This window comes from Elephantulus edwardii, unplaced genomic scaffold (assembly GCF_000299155.1).
Source record: "Elephantulus edwardii isolate Elephantulus edwardi_28Jun2011 unplaced genomic scaffold, EleEdw1.0 scaffold00166, whole genome shotgun sequence".
NCBI lineage: Eukaryota > Metazoa > Chordata > Mammalia > Macroscelidea > Macroscelididae > Elephantulus > Elephantulus edwardii.
In genome coordinates, this window is record NW_006399916.1 from 4667685 (window position 1) to 4684682 (window position 16998).

At 44.3% G+C, this 16998-nt stretch overlaps 1 pseudogene; it reads right to left on the reverse strand.

Moving 5' to 3' along the window:
• Nucleotides 1–9535: 9535 nt before the first annotated feature.
• On the reverse strand, nucleotides 9536–10322 carry LOC102861099 (annotated as a pseudogene).
• Between the last annotated feature and the right edge of the window lie 6676 nt (nucleotides 10323–16998).

Consider the following 16998-nt stretch of genomic DNA (forward strand, 5'->3'; position numbering starts at 1 on the left):
AGGAAGGAAGGAAGGAAGGAAGAAAGGAAGGTCGGTCTAGGACATTGGACAAGTGGGGGCGGGGGTGGGGGAGGGGAAGCAGTTCTTCCGCTGTCTAGAATGACAAGGAATGTTCCAGGTCTCTGGAACATTCTTTGACTTTACTTCTCAAAGCTGCCTCTTCATCTCTCCAAAGTGGCTGCAGCCATTTCAGTCAGAACATTTGTATTCAAGGAAGATGTGAATGAGGGCAGGTGGTATCTCCAGCATCCAGAAGATAAGGATTTTCCCAGAAGTCCAAGTTGACTTCTTCCTGGCCAGAAGGGACTTGAAAAGACATGTCTTTGATGCAGTCAGGCTCTGTAGTAGGGGCGTGTAAAGGAAAGCCATTAGAAGTGCTTGCTGGACAGTGGGTCTTATTCTGGAATAACTTCTGTGTGGTCATGCTTTTCTGAGTCATGAGTTTCCACTTCCAACTCTGGGACAGGGACAGGCAGCCCAGGTCATGTGCCCATGTCCAAGCAGAAAAATGTCTGGGAGCATAAAAATCAGAAACTCTATTTTCTACTTCCATGATGGAAAGAGAGCCATACTTCACAAAACGGGGAGCCCCATAACACAGAAGGAAGTTCAGATGCTGCTAAGAGGGCAAAATGATGGAAAATACCAGCTGCCCTGCAAGTCTGCCATTTTGACATCCATCATCACAGGCCCTAGTGACGAGCAGATAAGGAGTTTCCCAGACAACACAAAGGCACAAAGGCAGGTGATTTGAATCCACCAGCTGCTCTGCAGGAGGAAGATAGGCAGACTCCTCCTGTGAGATTTATAGCCTCTGAAAATCCACTGAAAGGTCAGCTGTGAGCCAGTTCCAACATGATGGCGATGAGAGAGGGAAAGAGTTAAAATTTTAGGGGTCATTTTTTCAGGGAGAAAGGAGGATAACATTTGCATGTAACTGTCTTGTTAAAATTATCTGTCAGCTTTACTTAGTAATACTCTTACTTTTAGCTTCCTTTTAGCTATTTAAGTGGGGAGAAGAAGGCAAATCAAAGAAGATATTTCTGGTTTGCTCTTAGCTGACCACTGAGATGCTGTTACTCTTGGTCTAAACCTCTATCTTGTCCAAGTGCCCCAATGTCTCAAAGCCCCAGTGACATCCCGTCCTATAGAGCCCTGCTGCAGGTGCGTCCATCCTCCAAACCTTTGTCACATACCCTCTGCCCATATCTGCCTCTTGTTCCACTTTAGAAGATGAGAATTCTGGATGAGTCATTTTGCTAAATCAACTCACACTGGCCTTTTCCTGGGAAAGAACCCAGTGTGCTGCTCGGAATTGCTAATTCCAGCCCAGAAATGCCTTCTCTCTAAGAAAGTCATACCAAACTACAGCACAATCCAGAATCTTCATGGAAGGCTCCAGATGGCGTGTACTAACCAGATGTGTTGTCAGTCAATCATGATAATAATGGAAACTTTGATTTAATAAGAAAGGATTCCATGAATCGAACTATGCATATTGATACTGACAGATGGATAATACTAGAACTTCTTCAGTGTTGTTGTTGCTGTTGTTATGTGCCGCCGAGTCGCTTGCGACTCACAGCAACCCTATGTCCAACAGCCCTAAACTCTGCTCTGTCCTGTGCCAATCGCACTGTCTCTGACACTCCCATCCCAATTATCCCAGTCACTGAATCAATCCACCTCATAGAGGGCCTTCCCTCCTGCGCTGTCCCTCCACCCTCCCAAGCATGATGTCCCTCTCCAAGGACCGGTCTCTCCTCACAACATGTCCAAAGTATGTTAGACGGAGCCTCAGAATCTTTGCCTTCAAGGAGCCACCCGGTTTAACCCTTTCCAGGACAAATCTGTTTGTTTTCCTAGCAGTCCATGGTATTCTCAATACTCTTCTCCAGCACCACAGCTCAAAGGCATCAATTCTCCTTCTATCCTCCCTGGTCATTGTCCAACTCTCTGATGCATAACAAGTGATTGCGAAGACCATGGCCTGTATCAGACGCACCTTAGTCTCCAGAGAGACACCGTTGCTCTTCAGTACTTTGGAGAGGTCCCTAACAGCAGACTTTCCCATGGCAATGTGCCTTTTAATTTCCTGGCTGCTGGTGCCAAGACTGTTGACTATGGAGCCAAGCAAACTAAAGCTGTGTACAATCTCAATCTCTTTACCATCCATCCTGATGCTGCCAATTGGTCCAGTGGTGAGAATCTTTGTCTTCTTGACATTGAGCCTCAAGCAGTCCTTGACACTCTGCAGCAGGTGCTTCAGGTCCTCCTCAGTTTCAGCAAGCAGGGTTGTGTCATCTGCATAATGCAGGTTGTTGATAAATCGTCCACCAATCTTGACCCCACATTTCTCCTCATAGAGCCGAGCCTCCCAGATAATCTGTTCTGCATATAGGTTGAAAAGGTATGGAGATAGGATGCATCCCTGGCGTACGCCCTTCCCAATTTTGAACCATGCAGTGTTCCCTTGCTCTGTTCTCACAACTGCCTCCTGGTCCAAGTATAGGTTTCGCATTAGAACGATCAAGTGTTCTGGGATTCCCATTCTTCTCAGAGTCAGCCATAGTTTGTTATGATCTACACAGTCAAATGCCTTTGCATAGTCAATGAAACACAGATAGACATTCTTCTGGTATTCTTCAGTGTTAGTATGTGTAAATGTCTCGAACCAATACTGGAAACTTTAGGGCCATGTGGCTGTTAGTAACCAGATCCTATCCTTAAGTGCCACCTCCTCTTTTTAGCTGTAAACAAAGACCTGCCCTGCTTTACTGAACCAGCAGTGATTGAAAAATATGATAGTCCCCTCACTTTCATTATGAGCACCTGTTAGTGTCTTTTGTTGTTGAGTGAATGACTCGGTAACTGGCTATAGTTTGGGGTTTGGATTCTCCCCCCCCACTTAGTTATTCACAATGAAGTCAGACTTCTTGTGTATTTCTCCACCCCTTAGTTGCAGTCCTAAAGTTTGAATGCTAAGATTTTTAAAACCAAAATCCAGGGTTTCATTTTGCTAAGCTCCACAATCAACACCCGTGGTAACAGCAGTCAAGACATTAAAAAGCGTGTTGCATTGGGAATGCAAGGATCTCTCCAAAAGGCTAAAAAACAAGAATATCTCTTAAAGACTAAGGTAAACCTCATCCTAACCATCGTGTTTTCATTTAATTCCTATGCATCAGAAAGTTGAACCATGAAAAGGATGACAGAAGAAGACTTGATATCTTCAACTTGTGATATTGGAGAAACTTCCCATGGATTGACAAAAAAACCAAGTCCCGCCAGGATGCTCCTTAGAGGCAAAGATGGTAAAACTCCATCTCACATGTTGTCAGAAGGGACCAGTCCTTGGAAAAAGACATCATGGTGGGGAAAGTAGAGGCTCAGAGAAAAATAGACCTTCAACAAGATGAATTGATGTACTGACTGTAACAACGGGCTCAAGAATGTTGGCGATTGAAGACGGCACAGGATGACAGGGTTCCTATCTGATTTTCATAGGATGACTATGAGTTGTAGTCAACTCCAGGGCTCCTGGCAACAAAGTTTCAAAATTGTTAAGAGGAACAGGTAAGATAAAAACATGACAAAGATTTTTTTTTCAAGATACAAGCATGTGGAGCTATATTGAAGTGGTCAAAGACTTCATTTTGCTTGGGTCCTCACTCAACTCCTATCAAGAAATAAAATAATGTATTGCATCAAACAAATCTACTGTCAAGGACCTTTTTAAAGTGTTAATGAGAAAGAATGTCACATTGTGGCCCAAGGAGCACTGGATCCAAGTCATGGTATTTTCAGTTTCTTCTTAAACATGTGAAAGTTGGGCTATGAATTAAGAAGACCAAAGAAGACTCAATGCCTTTGATTGTAATATTGGCAAAGAATGGTGAATAAACCATAAACCTCCACAGAAACAAGTCTGTTTTGGAAGAAGTGAAGACAGAGTGCTCCTTCCAAGCAAGAATGAGGAAATGTCATCTCACACGCTTTGGACATGTTAAAGGCATCATACTGAGAAAAGTGGAGAGAGGGTCCTCATTCTGGAGGTAAAGAGACGGATTGGCACAGTCCCTGTAAGGATGGGAGGCAGAGCTTGAGAGCATGGTTCTGGGTCAGGTTGGTCTCTGCTGTCCATCGGGTCCCTGGGACCTGAAGCTGATTGGATGGCACCCAACAACAATGTAACTACAGGATGAAAAGAAGGAGCTGATGCGGTAAATGGTAGGGTGCTGGGTTCTAATCCAAAGAGTGGCTGTGTGAACCCATCAGCTGCTCTGCAGGGGAACATGTGACAATCTCCTGTGAAGATTACAGTCTTATCAACTCTGTGGGGCAGCTCTAGCTTATCTGTAGTGTCAATGTAAATTGGAATGAATTTGTGTGCAGTGGATACTACTGTTCAAAGGTCTTTTAAGGACGTATAAATCGTTAAACTCTGACTGTTAACTGAAAGGTTGATGGTTCAAGTCTGTTTAAAGGATCCTGGGGAGAAAGGTGTGTCAAGATGCCAGTGACACCAGTGGTCTTGAACCTCCCACCTTTGTGTTGGCAGTCAAGCACTCAACTGTGCCACAGAAGACTGAAATATAAGAACCCAAGAGCTGATGATGGAGCCCAAGCTGGTTCCTGAAGACCGTGCTGACTCTGATCTTGTGTTTTTGTACCTGAGTGGCAGGGCAAACCAGTGATAACCAGTTTGAGCTGGCTTTCCCTGAGGGTGCGGGGGTGAGTGTCCCCTGTCTGTCTTTCCTGGTCTCTTCCCTTTTCAAGGTGACTCAGCAGTCACTCAGTGGTGGGTGTGTGATTCCCCAGGCCAGGCCCTAGGGCCAAGACAGATGGAAGTGTGGATTATGGTTGTTGTGAGGAGCCCTAGTGACTCTCTGAACCTTGCCCTCTCCGCCATGGTCCTCACCATCTCTGCTGCACTCAAGCCTTTGTTACAGTCACTCAATCCACCTTGTTGAGGGTCTTCATTTCTTTCTCTGATCCTCTACCTTCCCAGCATGATGTCTTTCTCCAGTGACTGGACCCTCCTGACAGCATGCCCAAAGTGTGTGAGACCAAGTTTCACCAACCTTGTCTCCAAGGAGCAGCCTGATTACACGTCCTCCAAGACAGACTTGTCTGTTCTTTTGGCAGTCTGTGGAACAGTCAATATTCTTCACCAACACCACACTTCAAGGCATCATTTTTCAGTTTTATTTCTTCTTTGTCCAACTTTTAGATGCATAGGATGCAGTTGGAACTAGTTGTTGTTATGTCCCATCAAGTCACCTGCAACCCATAATGACCCTATGTACAGCTGCTCTGAACCCTGCCCTGTCCTGAGCCAGTCTCACTGATGCCAACACACCAACTCCCATTGCCCCAGTTATTGTATCAATCAATCCATCTCATCTAGGGTCTTTCTCTCCTGCACTGTCCCTCCACTCTACTGAGCATTATGTCCTTCTCCAAGGATTGGTCTCTCCTGGCTACGTGCCCAAGGTAAGTGAGATAGAGCCAAATCCTAGCCTCCAAGGAGAAACATGGTTTCACCCTCTCCAAGACAGATCTATTTGTTTTCTTGACAGTCTATGACATGTTCAAGACTCTTCTTCAGCACCAAAACTGAAAGGCATTGATTCTGTCATCCTTAGTCATTGTCCAGTTCTCTAATGCATAGCAGGTAATTGTGAAAACCATGGCCTGGATTAGGTGCACCTTAGTCTCTAGACTGACATTGTTGCTTTTCAGTACTGTGGAGCAGGTTTTCCCAGTGCAATTTGTCTTTTGATTTCCTGACTGCTGGTGCTAAGAGTGTTGACTGTGGAGTTGAGCAAGTGTAACTGTCACCACGCTCAACCTTTTCTCCATCTATCATGGTGCTACCAGAAATGTGTTGTTTTTGTTTTTTTAAAAAAGCTTGGTAATTGAAGAGTGAAAGCCTTAGCTTAAAACGTATAGCCTCAGCTTAAACTGTAAACTGTGATGAAGGGAAGGAAGCAAGTTTGGGATTACCAACAGGCTAAGAAAGGGAAGCCACAGACTGAAAAAAAAGTATTTGGTAATGACATATCAGATAAGGGACTTATATCCAGAATTTATACAATACTTGAGCACCACAACAAGATAAAGGTAAATAATCCAATTGAAAAATGGGCACAGGATGTGGACAGACACGTCACCAAAGAAGACGTTCAGAATCCCTAGCTCTAAGAGAGATGCAAATCAAAACAACTATGAGATATCATCTCACCCCAGTCAGAATAGCAAAATGTAACAGAACAGCAAGCAACAAATGCTGGCGAGGTTGAGGAGAAACTAGAACCCTTATTCATTGTTGTTGGGAGTGTAAAATGATGCAACCACTGTGGAAGGCGGTATGGCGCTTTCTCAAAACATTGCAAACAGAGATACCACTTGACCCAGCAATTCCACTACTGACAATATACCCCAAAGAGACCATAACTGACATCCAAGCAGATATATGCACACCCATGTTTATAGCAGCTTTGTTCACAATAGCAAGGACTTGGACACAACCTAAGTGCCCATCAACAAATGAATGGATAGAGAAGTGCTGGTATATTCACACAATAGAATATTGCGCTGCAATGAAAAACAAGGAACTGATGCAGTATTATTTAAAATGGGTGACTCTGGAGGACATTATGCTGAGTGAAGTATCTCAGTCACAAAAGGACAAATACTGCATGGTGTCACTGTTGTAAAATAGGCCTGACCTCGGGGTTGGGGGAAGACTGAGAAAGATGGGTTCAATAATGTATACTGCATTGAAACAGATGAGAGAGAGAACTGTTTAAAAGGAATATGTGATTAGGTATTTTTGTCATGACAGGAGTCCAGAGTGAAGGCTGCATATTGGAGTGAACCTGGAGGGAGGGATTGTAAAACAATGGAAGAATTTTTCTTTTTTCCAAGAGGGTGGTGTTCTAGGGTGGAGGGTTGGGAGGGGAGAAAAGTGCAACAATGAATGAATGAATGGAAATCCAAAGTCTCTGTAAACTTTCATTGAAATGAATTTTTTAAAAGGGGGAAAATGAAAAAAAGGAAGACGTTGGAATATGAGATAGCAGGGGTCAGGGGAGACAGGAATTAAAATAAATGTTGTTGTATGCCATTGGGTCAATCCTGACTCATGGTGACTCTCTGGGACAGAGAGCTGCCCCATAGGATACTTCAAGCTGTCATCTATGTTTTTCTCCTGCAAAGCTGCTGAGTGGATTACAACCATCAATCTTTTTGTTTAGCATCCTAGCACTTAGATGTTTTGCCAATAATGCTTCTGTAGACTCAAATAAGCTTGAGGGAAAACAAAACTGATATACAATTTAAAAAATACTAAACACAACCCCATCCTTATTTCTTCTTTTTTCATTGTGACTTGAGTGAAAGTTTACTATACAAATTGATTTTCCATTCAAGCATTCATACACATTTGGGTTTATAACATTCATTACAATACCCACACTGCAATCCCAGGAGCACACAGGTTGAATCCACCAGCTGCTCCATGGGAGAAAGACTTATTTAGAACATATACCATTATGACGGCAAAATTTCTTTTTTCATACTTTGGACTTGTAACTAGGCAAGGCTATTCCATCATGCTTGGAAAGACGGAGGGTCAGTGAAGGAGAGGAAGACCTTCTACAAGACGGATTGCCATGCGGACTTCTACAATGAGCTCTAGTGTGTCTGTGAGGATGGCACAGGACAGGGAAGGGTTCAGGCTGGTTATTCATAGGGTTGCTATGAGTTGTACTGAACTTGGCAGCACCTAACAACAGTATGAGTGGAAGTCTGATGCAAAGTCCTTAGCATGTTGCACTGCTAACCCAAAGACTTTGTGGTCTCCAGTGGTTCACATTCACCAGCAGCTCCAAGATTGGCAGTTTCCTCCAGTTGGGACCTCAGACACCCAGTGTAGGGAGGGTTGCTATGAGTTGGAAGCAGCTTGACAGCAGTGAGGAGGGGATGAATGAGTGAATACATATGCATGTAAAAACATCATCTGCCAGACCTATGCATAGTCATTGGTGAAGTCCTTTGCACCCATACCTGTTTGTCTTGCCTCTCTACCTACATATTCACTTATACATTAAGGCTTATTATTGCTGACAGTGCAAGGTTATGTACAAACAAAACATTTGTAAGACATTAGAATAAAATACGTCCATGCACAGGTACATCCCTAATTGGCTCTACCTACATATTCGCTTATACATTAAGGCTTATTATTGCTGACAGTGCAAGGTTATGTACAAACAAAACATTTGTAAGACATTAGAATAAAATACGTCCATGCACAGGTACATCCCTAATTGGATCCCTGTGACTTTATGAAACTCTGGCTAATGATGTGAAAAGAGGCTCAGAGAAGTCACGAGTTATCCCTGGGGGTGTCCAGCTTGACTGAAACTACGGCACAGGGTGCCTGAGGGCTGGGCTGTAAGGAGCACAGTGGTCACCTGTCCCCAGGCACTGGGCAGCATAGCCAAACAGTGGACTCCCAAGCTGAGAACTTTGCAAACTACCACTTCTCCACCAGGTTGCTTCCTTCAGCATGCAGCCAGTGGTTGGTCTCTGCTCTGGGTCTCTGCAAGGACAGACAGAGAGCCCCCAAGGACAGACAGAGAGCCCCAGGGGGTGGGAAGCAGCCAGCTCGGCTCTGCTGCAAGTGTCCTCATGAATGACTCTGGTGATCGAAGTCTGAGCCTCTGTGTGGGCCTGGTATTGGCACCCCTCCTGGCCTGCAGTCTCAAGCCGTGAGAGAACTGGTGTTGAGCTGTGGCTGTTCATCCTTCTCTGAGCTGGCATTGCCAAATGTTTTTCCCAGTCAGTAGGGGTTTTTTTCACCCTACTGGAAAAAGTTTTGATGCGTGCAGTGATTTAATCTTTAAGAAGTCCCGTTCATCAATTTTATCTTCTGGTTGTGTATTTCTGGCTATATTATTTGTCAGCCTCTTTATGCTATAGGATAGGCCTTCTAACACTGGTCCCAGTTTGTCTCTTTTGATCTTTATGGTCTGGGGCTTTCCCCCTAGGTCTCTGATCCACCTTGAGTTGATTGTTGTGTATGTGAGAGGTGTGCATCCTGCCTCAGCTTTCTGCAGGTAGCAGTCCAGTTTTGCCAGCACCATTATTGAAGAGGTGGTTTCCCCCCATTTGATAGGTTTTGTTTCCTTGTTGACTATAGAAAAATGGGTTAATTTCTGGGTTCTCCACTCATTCAATTTTTTTCAATAGTTAATACCTTGAGATTATTAAGAATTTGGTTAATTCCATGAAAAGAAAAAATAGAAAGCAAAATAAAGGCCTAGGTATTGAGTCTGGTGTTGAAACAGTATGGATTTTTTTTTTTTCATACAAACAGACTAGGAAGAATTCCCCTTCTACATGACCACTTTTGTGGGCCCATAGTGGTGTTTCGTTTGTTTGTTTGTTTGTTTTAAACATATTAGTTTGTTTTAAACATATTATTTATTTTCCGTCAACCTTATTTCCACTTTTAAAAGACAGTTTAAGACCATTCCGTGGTGGTTCTGATCCACTCAGTGGCCTGAGCGGTGGGGGCTGCAGACCAGTCTTCAGTTGCAGGCTGAGCGCTCCAGTCTTCAGTAGGAAACTGTTGCATCAACACAGAGGGCACCTGGACGCCTTCGGACCAGTCTGTCACTTCAGGCTGAGTGGCAGTGAATTCAGGAGCAGGAGCCATCCATTTTCCCTGAAACTCCTCCTTGGTCACAGCCTTTCCAGCGGCAGCCTGCTCTTCCTTTTCAATCTCTTCCTGATCTATGTAGAAGTACAGATCGGGCATGAACTCCCACGGGTACTCCCAGGAGATTGTGCCACGCATGCGCAGGACTTGCCGGGCCAGCATCCACCACATCAGACCCAGGTAGTGAGCTCCCTTGTTGTTGCACGGGATAGGAATGTAATAATGCAGAGGAGAATCTGTGTTACACAGGGCAATGGTGGGCAAGTTAACATAAGATGCTTCTGTCAGAGGCTGGTGGTCAGCCCTGGGATCAGTAACCACCAGAAGACAAGGCTCCCGGAAGGCTGCCTGGATCTGGTTAAGTGAAGGTTCCAGGAGTGAAGCGCCTGGCAATAGAAGTGGCCCCAGTAGCAGCAGCTAACTTCAGAACAGCTCTCTGGCCAGTATTTCTGGAGGATATGACACTGACATCAGCTGGATTTCCAATGTTAACGATGGCGCGAGCGGCCAAGAGCAGCTTCTCCCAGGTCCTCTTCAGGTTTATGATGTAGATGCCATCACTTTTCCTTTTGTAAATGTACTGTTCCATCTGGAAGTCAAGGTTAGTGCCACCCAAATGCGTTCCTGCTGCAAGGAATTTGAGGACATCCCCCTCCTTCATCTGCAGGACATCAAGGGCTCCGGGCATTGTGGACGTTTCCCCTTTAAGTTATCATGGGAACCAGAACAGCGCTGCCATACGGACCCTTGTGTGGGTAGCACGGAAAGCTCCATAGTATTTAAAAAGGAATTCAAAGCCATCTACTTTCTTGCCCAATTACTTCTATTATTGTTGCTTTACAATATCTGCTTGTTAGTCAAGCTCATCAACATATTATCTACTGAAGTATCAGTTTTCTTTTTTTTTATTAAATTTTATTAATTTTAATGAACATTTACAGAGATTTGGGGTTTTTCATTCATTCATTGTTGCACTACTTTCTCTACCCTCCTCCCCAGTTCGTTCTTCTTTTTTCCCCCCTTGAAAGTCTGTTTTAATTGTCCAATTGCCACAAGGCTTGTCTAAGCCAGTTCTGATTAATCTCCTTTGTCAGTGTGTCCTTTGCCATTCCCTATCGCTCCTCCTTGAGAGAGACTTTGAAGTATCAGTTTTCAATATTGGGCACAGAACAAGACAGTTGGAAAACTTGCAGGGTTTAGGACATGCCCTTTTGGGAAAAATATTTTGACATTTAATTGCACATAAATAAAGACATTCTTGGATTCTACAAAAAAAAAAAAAAGCCATCGCCATAGGTAGCTTGTATCTGTATGGTCAATGCCCAGAAGTGAAGTTAGAGCGACACAGCTCATTTCTCAAGGGACAGAAAACCAGTCGTGTGTGTACCTTTAACCTTCCAAACACATGCATGAGAAGTGTGTCAAATGATATTTCCAGGGATATAGTATTATCTGTTTATCTATTTATCCACCCATCTGTTTATCTATTGTATTACATGACCATTTTGTTGTCTAAAATTTTTATCATGCCACTGACAGAAATATTTCAATAAATGTCAGAGGGAACACTGTCCTTTAAGGAAGTTTCCTCAGGTGGGTAAATCATTTACTGAAATAACATAACAAATTTTTTTTTCCTGGAAGAAAAACAACTAGTAAGGTTAAAATTAGAGTCCCGGGTGGCACACATGGTTAAACACTCAACTATTAGCTTAAATGCTCGACGTTCAAACCCCCCAGAGGAGCCTGTGAGGACGGATGTGAGGTGTGGACGGCTTCTAAGAGCTCAGCCTTGAATATCCAACAGAGGTGTTCTCGTCAGTCACGCATGGGACCAACAGGCAGCAGCTAACAAGAACAGCAAAGCTAAAATTATCTCACCTTCTTCACAGAACTGCCTGTGGGAATAGATGGGACAACTGAGGCCCCAAGATTGCGGCAGACGCCACCAGCCAACTAAGAGTTGATAGGGCCTGAGGGAAGCCAGGGTTCTAAAGCCTTGTTGATCCTGGTGACTGATGGTCTTGCAAGTTGCTATTATCAATCATTTAGCAAATGTCTAAGGACTAGGCGTCTAGTGGGGAAAATGTAATATAATTGTATTATTGTTGTTGTGTGTCATTGATTCAGAACTGACCCATAGCTGACCCCGCTCCCTACCCCCCCTTCCAGTGAGTTTTCAGAGGCAGTAGATTACATGGGAGAAGGTTGCCCATCCTTCTCCTGCAGAACATCTGGTGTATTTGAACCGCATGCCTTTGGGATTGGAGCACAGCTTCTTACCACTAGGCCACCAGAGTACCAAAATAGTCATGAGTTCCATTAAAAAAAAAAAAAAAAAAGAAGAAGGAATATCATGAGTGGGGATAACGAGAAATAGGTACTTGAGATCAAGTGTGCAAATAAGAAGTTGTTAGAAATAAACATTCCGACTGAAGCCCAAGAGCTTTAAAAGGATCTTTGAAGCAAGCACATGGCTGTGAAGAGAAGTTTGAAGGATGAGAAGAGTTATTCCCTGGGACACACAACCTGTGGTTTAAATTAAAAATGCTGTTTGTGGATTCTCTGTTGCCTATCAACTATTAAATACATGGTATGCTCCTAACCTGATGAGAAGTGGTTGGGGTTAAGAGTTAAGTAGGAAGACCACAAACTTCTGTTGCCTTGTAGAACTGGAGAAAGGCGAGAAGGCCAAAGAGTTATGGGATTGGGGAGGTAAGATGACAGCTGGAAATGGGTATGATCTGCTTTCAAGAACTGGAGAGGTCCTGGCAGGGCAGAGAGTTGAGGTGGCCTGAGGGAGGACGGAACATGACCCTTGGTTCAGCATGGATTGAATAATGGCTCCACCTTGTGTCAGTTGGTTGAAATTGAGTGAGGTGTTTTTGTTGTCGTTTCTTTTTCTTACTTTCATTTCAGCCTAGAAACGAAAGCTTATATTGTCTACCTTTTAGGAGATTGCCGATACCGAATGGAGTAAAAGAACTTTGAGGACTGGAACTCCTATGACCATAGCACTTGAGCCCCAGTGCATTTCCAGTGTCCGTGGAGCTCCAACCTCAGCCTCCTCTGCTTCTTGCTGGTTAACAGCCAACTTGTTACTGTAGGCTACACTCTGGGCATCTTCAACACCAAAGTGACATCTTTGTTTTTTAACTCGTTTTCAATGGATTTGCCCAGATTTTCAATCTGTTGTTTGAATTCTTGATTCAAATTCCCAGGACTCTGACTATTAACCTCAGTAAAAGAAAATGATCAACACATTCAGGGATTTCCCCCCTCCCATTTATCAAAATTCTATTCCTTGGTCCAGATGTAAACATTCTTAACAGCAAAAACAGCTCACTTCCATGGAGTCAGAGCTGATTCTCCAGTGGGTTTTCAGAGGCTGTAAATCACACAGGGAGAGATGGCCCATTTTTCTCCCGAGGAGCAGCCAGTGGATTTGAACTATGTGGCTCCCAGTTGGCAGCACGACCCCTTACCACTCAGCCACTAGGGCTCCCTTAGTCTTTGTATATATATTTACATGTAAATAATTTGTGTAAACATACGATACTTACAGATTTTATATTTATAAATGTAAGGTCAAAGACTTTAATTTACCTAATGAAAATTTTTAAAAATTGAGAGTGAGATGGATTTCTTTGTTCCAGAGAAGAACTTGGAATAATTTAGATATTCACATAAGCAACACTAATTGAGAAGAGGAAGGGTGAGTGGTTGAAGAAGCTTGAGCAGTAGAAAGTAAATTATTAGAGGTAATTTTCCTTGGAAAATGTGCACCAATATAAGCCTGAGTTTTGAACTATCTATAAAGGTGTGTGTGTTCCCTCTGGCCGCTTAAGATCATGTGTCAATCTGCCCATGATTCTCTCCTTTGGTATCCCTAACCCTCTTGAATGATAAAAGACCTCCTGATGGTCTCTAGAGGCCAATGTCTGGCCCTACCACTGCCCCACAGGACACTGACCTTCCTTGAGACCCAGATCTTTGACATAGACCATTGCCCTCCCCAGAATGCCTTTCTCTCCCCTCTGTGACTTAAACTTCAGGCCTTAACTCACTCATCCCTTCCCCAAGTGAAGCATTCTCTCTCTTTCTGACTAGGGCTGTTCTGTGCTGGACACGGAACTCTCCTCTGGACACTTGTACTTTTGTATCTTACCATGTTGTCTGGTTAACATCTCTCCTCCCCCCTGTGCTGTAAGCTCTGTGAGAGAGGGCCACCTCCTCCACAGCCTAGCACCTAACAGCTGACCTGGAAAGGCTACCCCAACCCAGGCGTGTGGGGTTGTAACAACAACACAGTTGATTGTGAGTGAGTCAGGGGTCCAGCAGTATTTTTGTTTGTTTGTTTTTTTAAGGTACTTGCAATGAATAAAACATTGTACAGAATTCTATCATTCTAACTCCAGCCTGTTTCCGTCACCAATGCTATATATTCCAACTATCCTCCTTCTTTGTTGCCAACACTTGCATTCTGGTCACCAAGTAGGAGGAAGACAAGTTGAATCGATTTCAGACTGAGCAAGTACTCAGTTTCCTCATCTTTGGCTTTAGTGGTGGGTGTGCAGATCTGGATAGGTCGAGAATACGTTAATTTGAATAACAACTTGAAAAAGTTGTGCTTGGTTTGATATAAACTTGTGTTCAGGCTGGAAGTCCTGAAGGAAGTCGAGAAACTTAGCACTGCCCCTTGTTTGTCAGCACTTGACACTGGACTTTCAGCATTAGGCTTTAGAATCTCCAAAGTGTACGCTATCTTGTCTTCTGACTTCTGGGGACCTCACACAGAATGGATCTCACTGGCTGAGCTTTAGGCCTCTCTTCCTATGTGGCTGTGAGCCAGAACCCACCCATAGCTGGTAGGTTCTCAGACTCAATGAATCACATGGGAGGGGATTGATTGCTCATCCTTCCCCCGCAGACAGCTGGTTGGTCCAGTCCTACGATTCCTTCCTACTAAGTCTCTAGAGCTCCCTACCACCCTTTTCTTCAAACGTTTAACTGGAACTTTTAACTGTGGAGAAAGGCTGGACTTTGGCGCCATCTCCTGGCAGCTCCCGTTTGTGTAGCCTGGCGTCAACCATGACTATTATTAACACGCTGCCGCAAATGACAAATGTGTTTCCAAGCACGGCCGTCAATTTAAAAAGTGTGCGGCAAGGTGTTTAATGACCCTGGACCAAGCGGTCTGAACCTTGTTCTCTCCTGCACCATCCTGGCCGTCTCTACCACGCTGAAGTCGCTGTTGCAGTCATTGTGTAAATGCATCTTGTTGAAAGTCTTCTCTTCTTTTTCTGACGCTCTACCTTACCCAGCATGATCCCTTTTCCCAAGGGCTGTTCCCTCTGGCAAAATGTTCAAAGTGTGTGAGACCAAGGTGCTCTAAGGAGCACGCTGATTACACTTCTTCCAAAGTAGGCTTGTTTGTTCTTTTGACAGTTCATGAGACAGTCAATAATATCCGCAAACAGCATAATTCGCATGCACTTATTCTTCTTTGTTGTTGATCTGTGCCATCGAGTTGCTGAACCCTGGCCTATCTAATCCAGTCTCACTGTCTCTGACACATCTAACCAAAGCATGGTGTCATTCTCCAAGGAATTGTCCCTCTTGGCCACATGCCCAAAGCATGTGAGACAGAGCTTCAAATACTCACCTCCAAGGAGTGGCCTGGTTTCACCCTTTCCAGTTCGAACCTGTTTGTTCTCTTGGTAGGGTCTCTATGACTCTGGCCTGTAGTCTTCACGCATCTCTTTCTGTCTGATTGCTTTGATGAACTCTCCAAGATTGTCAGTCTTTTCAGAACAGGAAGCAATCTCGGGAGTTTTGAAGCCAAGGACAGGCCTCATCTGGGTGGTAGAACCGTATTGTTGTCAGAGATGCTCTGACCTGAGGAGCAAGCTAAGGATGCTGTGGTGTGACCAGGAAGGAGCTGCCCTGGGAGGGGGAGGATAGGGTGGCGGGGCGAACTCAAGCTCTGGAAGCCAGCAGAGTTGAGTGTCCCCCAGCTCTCTCTTCATTATCTCTCCAGCTATGAAACCGGCCTGGAGAGCGTGGGAGCTGTGGTGTATGACTTCCGCTAATTTTACAGCAACAGCATAAACCGATTCCCATGAGATCCACCATATTCCCACACGCCGTGTGCTTAATTTTTCTAAACATAAGTGACCCTGTGAACAACAGATCTGAGCCTCGTCCCATCCTGCGTCGTCCTCACCATCTGTGATACGCTCCGGCCCCTGCTTACGGTCACTGTGCCAACCCACCTGACTGAGAGGCTCTACCTTTCCCTGTAGGATGTCCTCTTCCAAGGCCTGGCCCCTCCTGATTACATGCCCAACGTGTCTGAGACCAGTCTTCACCATTCTTGTCTCTAAGGAGCACCCTGGTTACGCTTCCTCCAGGACGGACTTGTTGGTTCTTTTAGCAGTGCATGGGATACTCAGTACTTTCCTCCAACTCCACCTTTCAAAGCCATTGTTTCTTCTATAACCACCTTTGCTCAATGTCTAACTCTCAGATGCATAGGAAACAAGTGAAAATATCACGGAATACTGTTGTTTTTATGTGCCATAGAGTCACTTGTGACTCGTAATGACCCTATGCACAATAGCTCTACATACGTTATCTTGAATCAGTCTCACGACACACCTACCCCCATCTCATTCAGAGTCTTCCTTGTCTGCATTGTGCCTCCACCCTTTCAAGTGTGATACTCTTCTCCAAAAAATGACCTCTCCTAACAGCATGTCCTAAGTAGGTGGGACAGAGTTTCAAAATCCTTGCCCCCAAGGAACAGCCTGGTTTCACCCTCTCTGGGATAAACCTGTATATTCTCTTGGCAATCCGTGATATGTTCAATACTCTTTTCGAGCACCACAACTCAAAGGCATCAATAATTCTTCTGTCATCTGTTGTCATTGTCCAGCTCTCTGTTGTATACCAAGTAATTGCAAAGACCATGGCTTGAATCAGGTGTATTAGTGTCCAGGCTGACATTCTTGCTCTCCAACACTTTTGAGAGGTTCCTGACAGCAGCTTTCCCCAGAACAATGAATCTTTTGATGTGTTTTTTTTTTCTTTTTTCACAGGTCCCCACTACCACAAATGATGCGGTTGAGTTTCCTACATTTGGGAAAATCGCAGGGGTGAGCACATCCAGATGTAATGGACAAGCCTCACACTGGGAAAACCTCCTTCATGATCATGGTCTGTCCCCTGCCAGGTAAATATTCATCTTTTGGTTTATTTTTTTT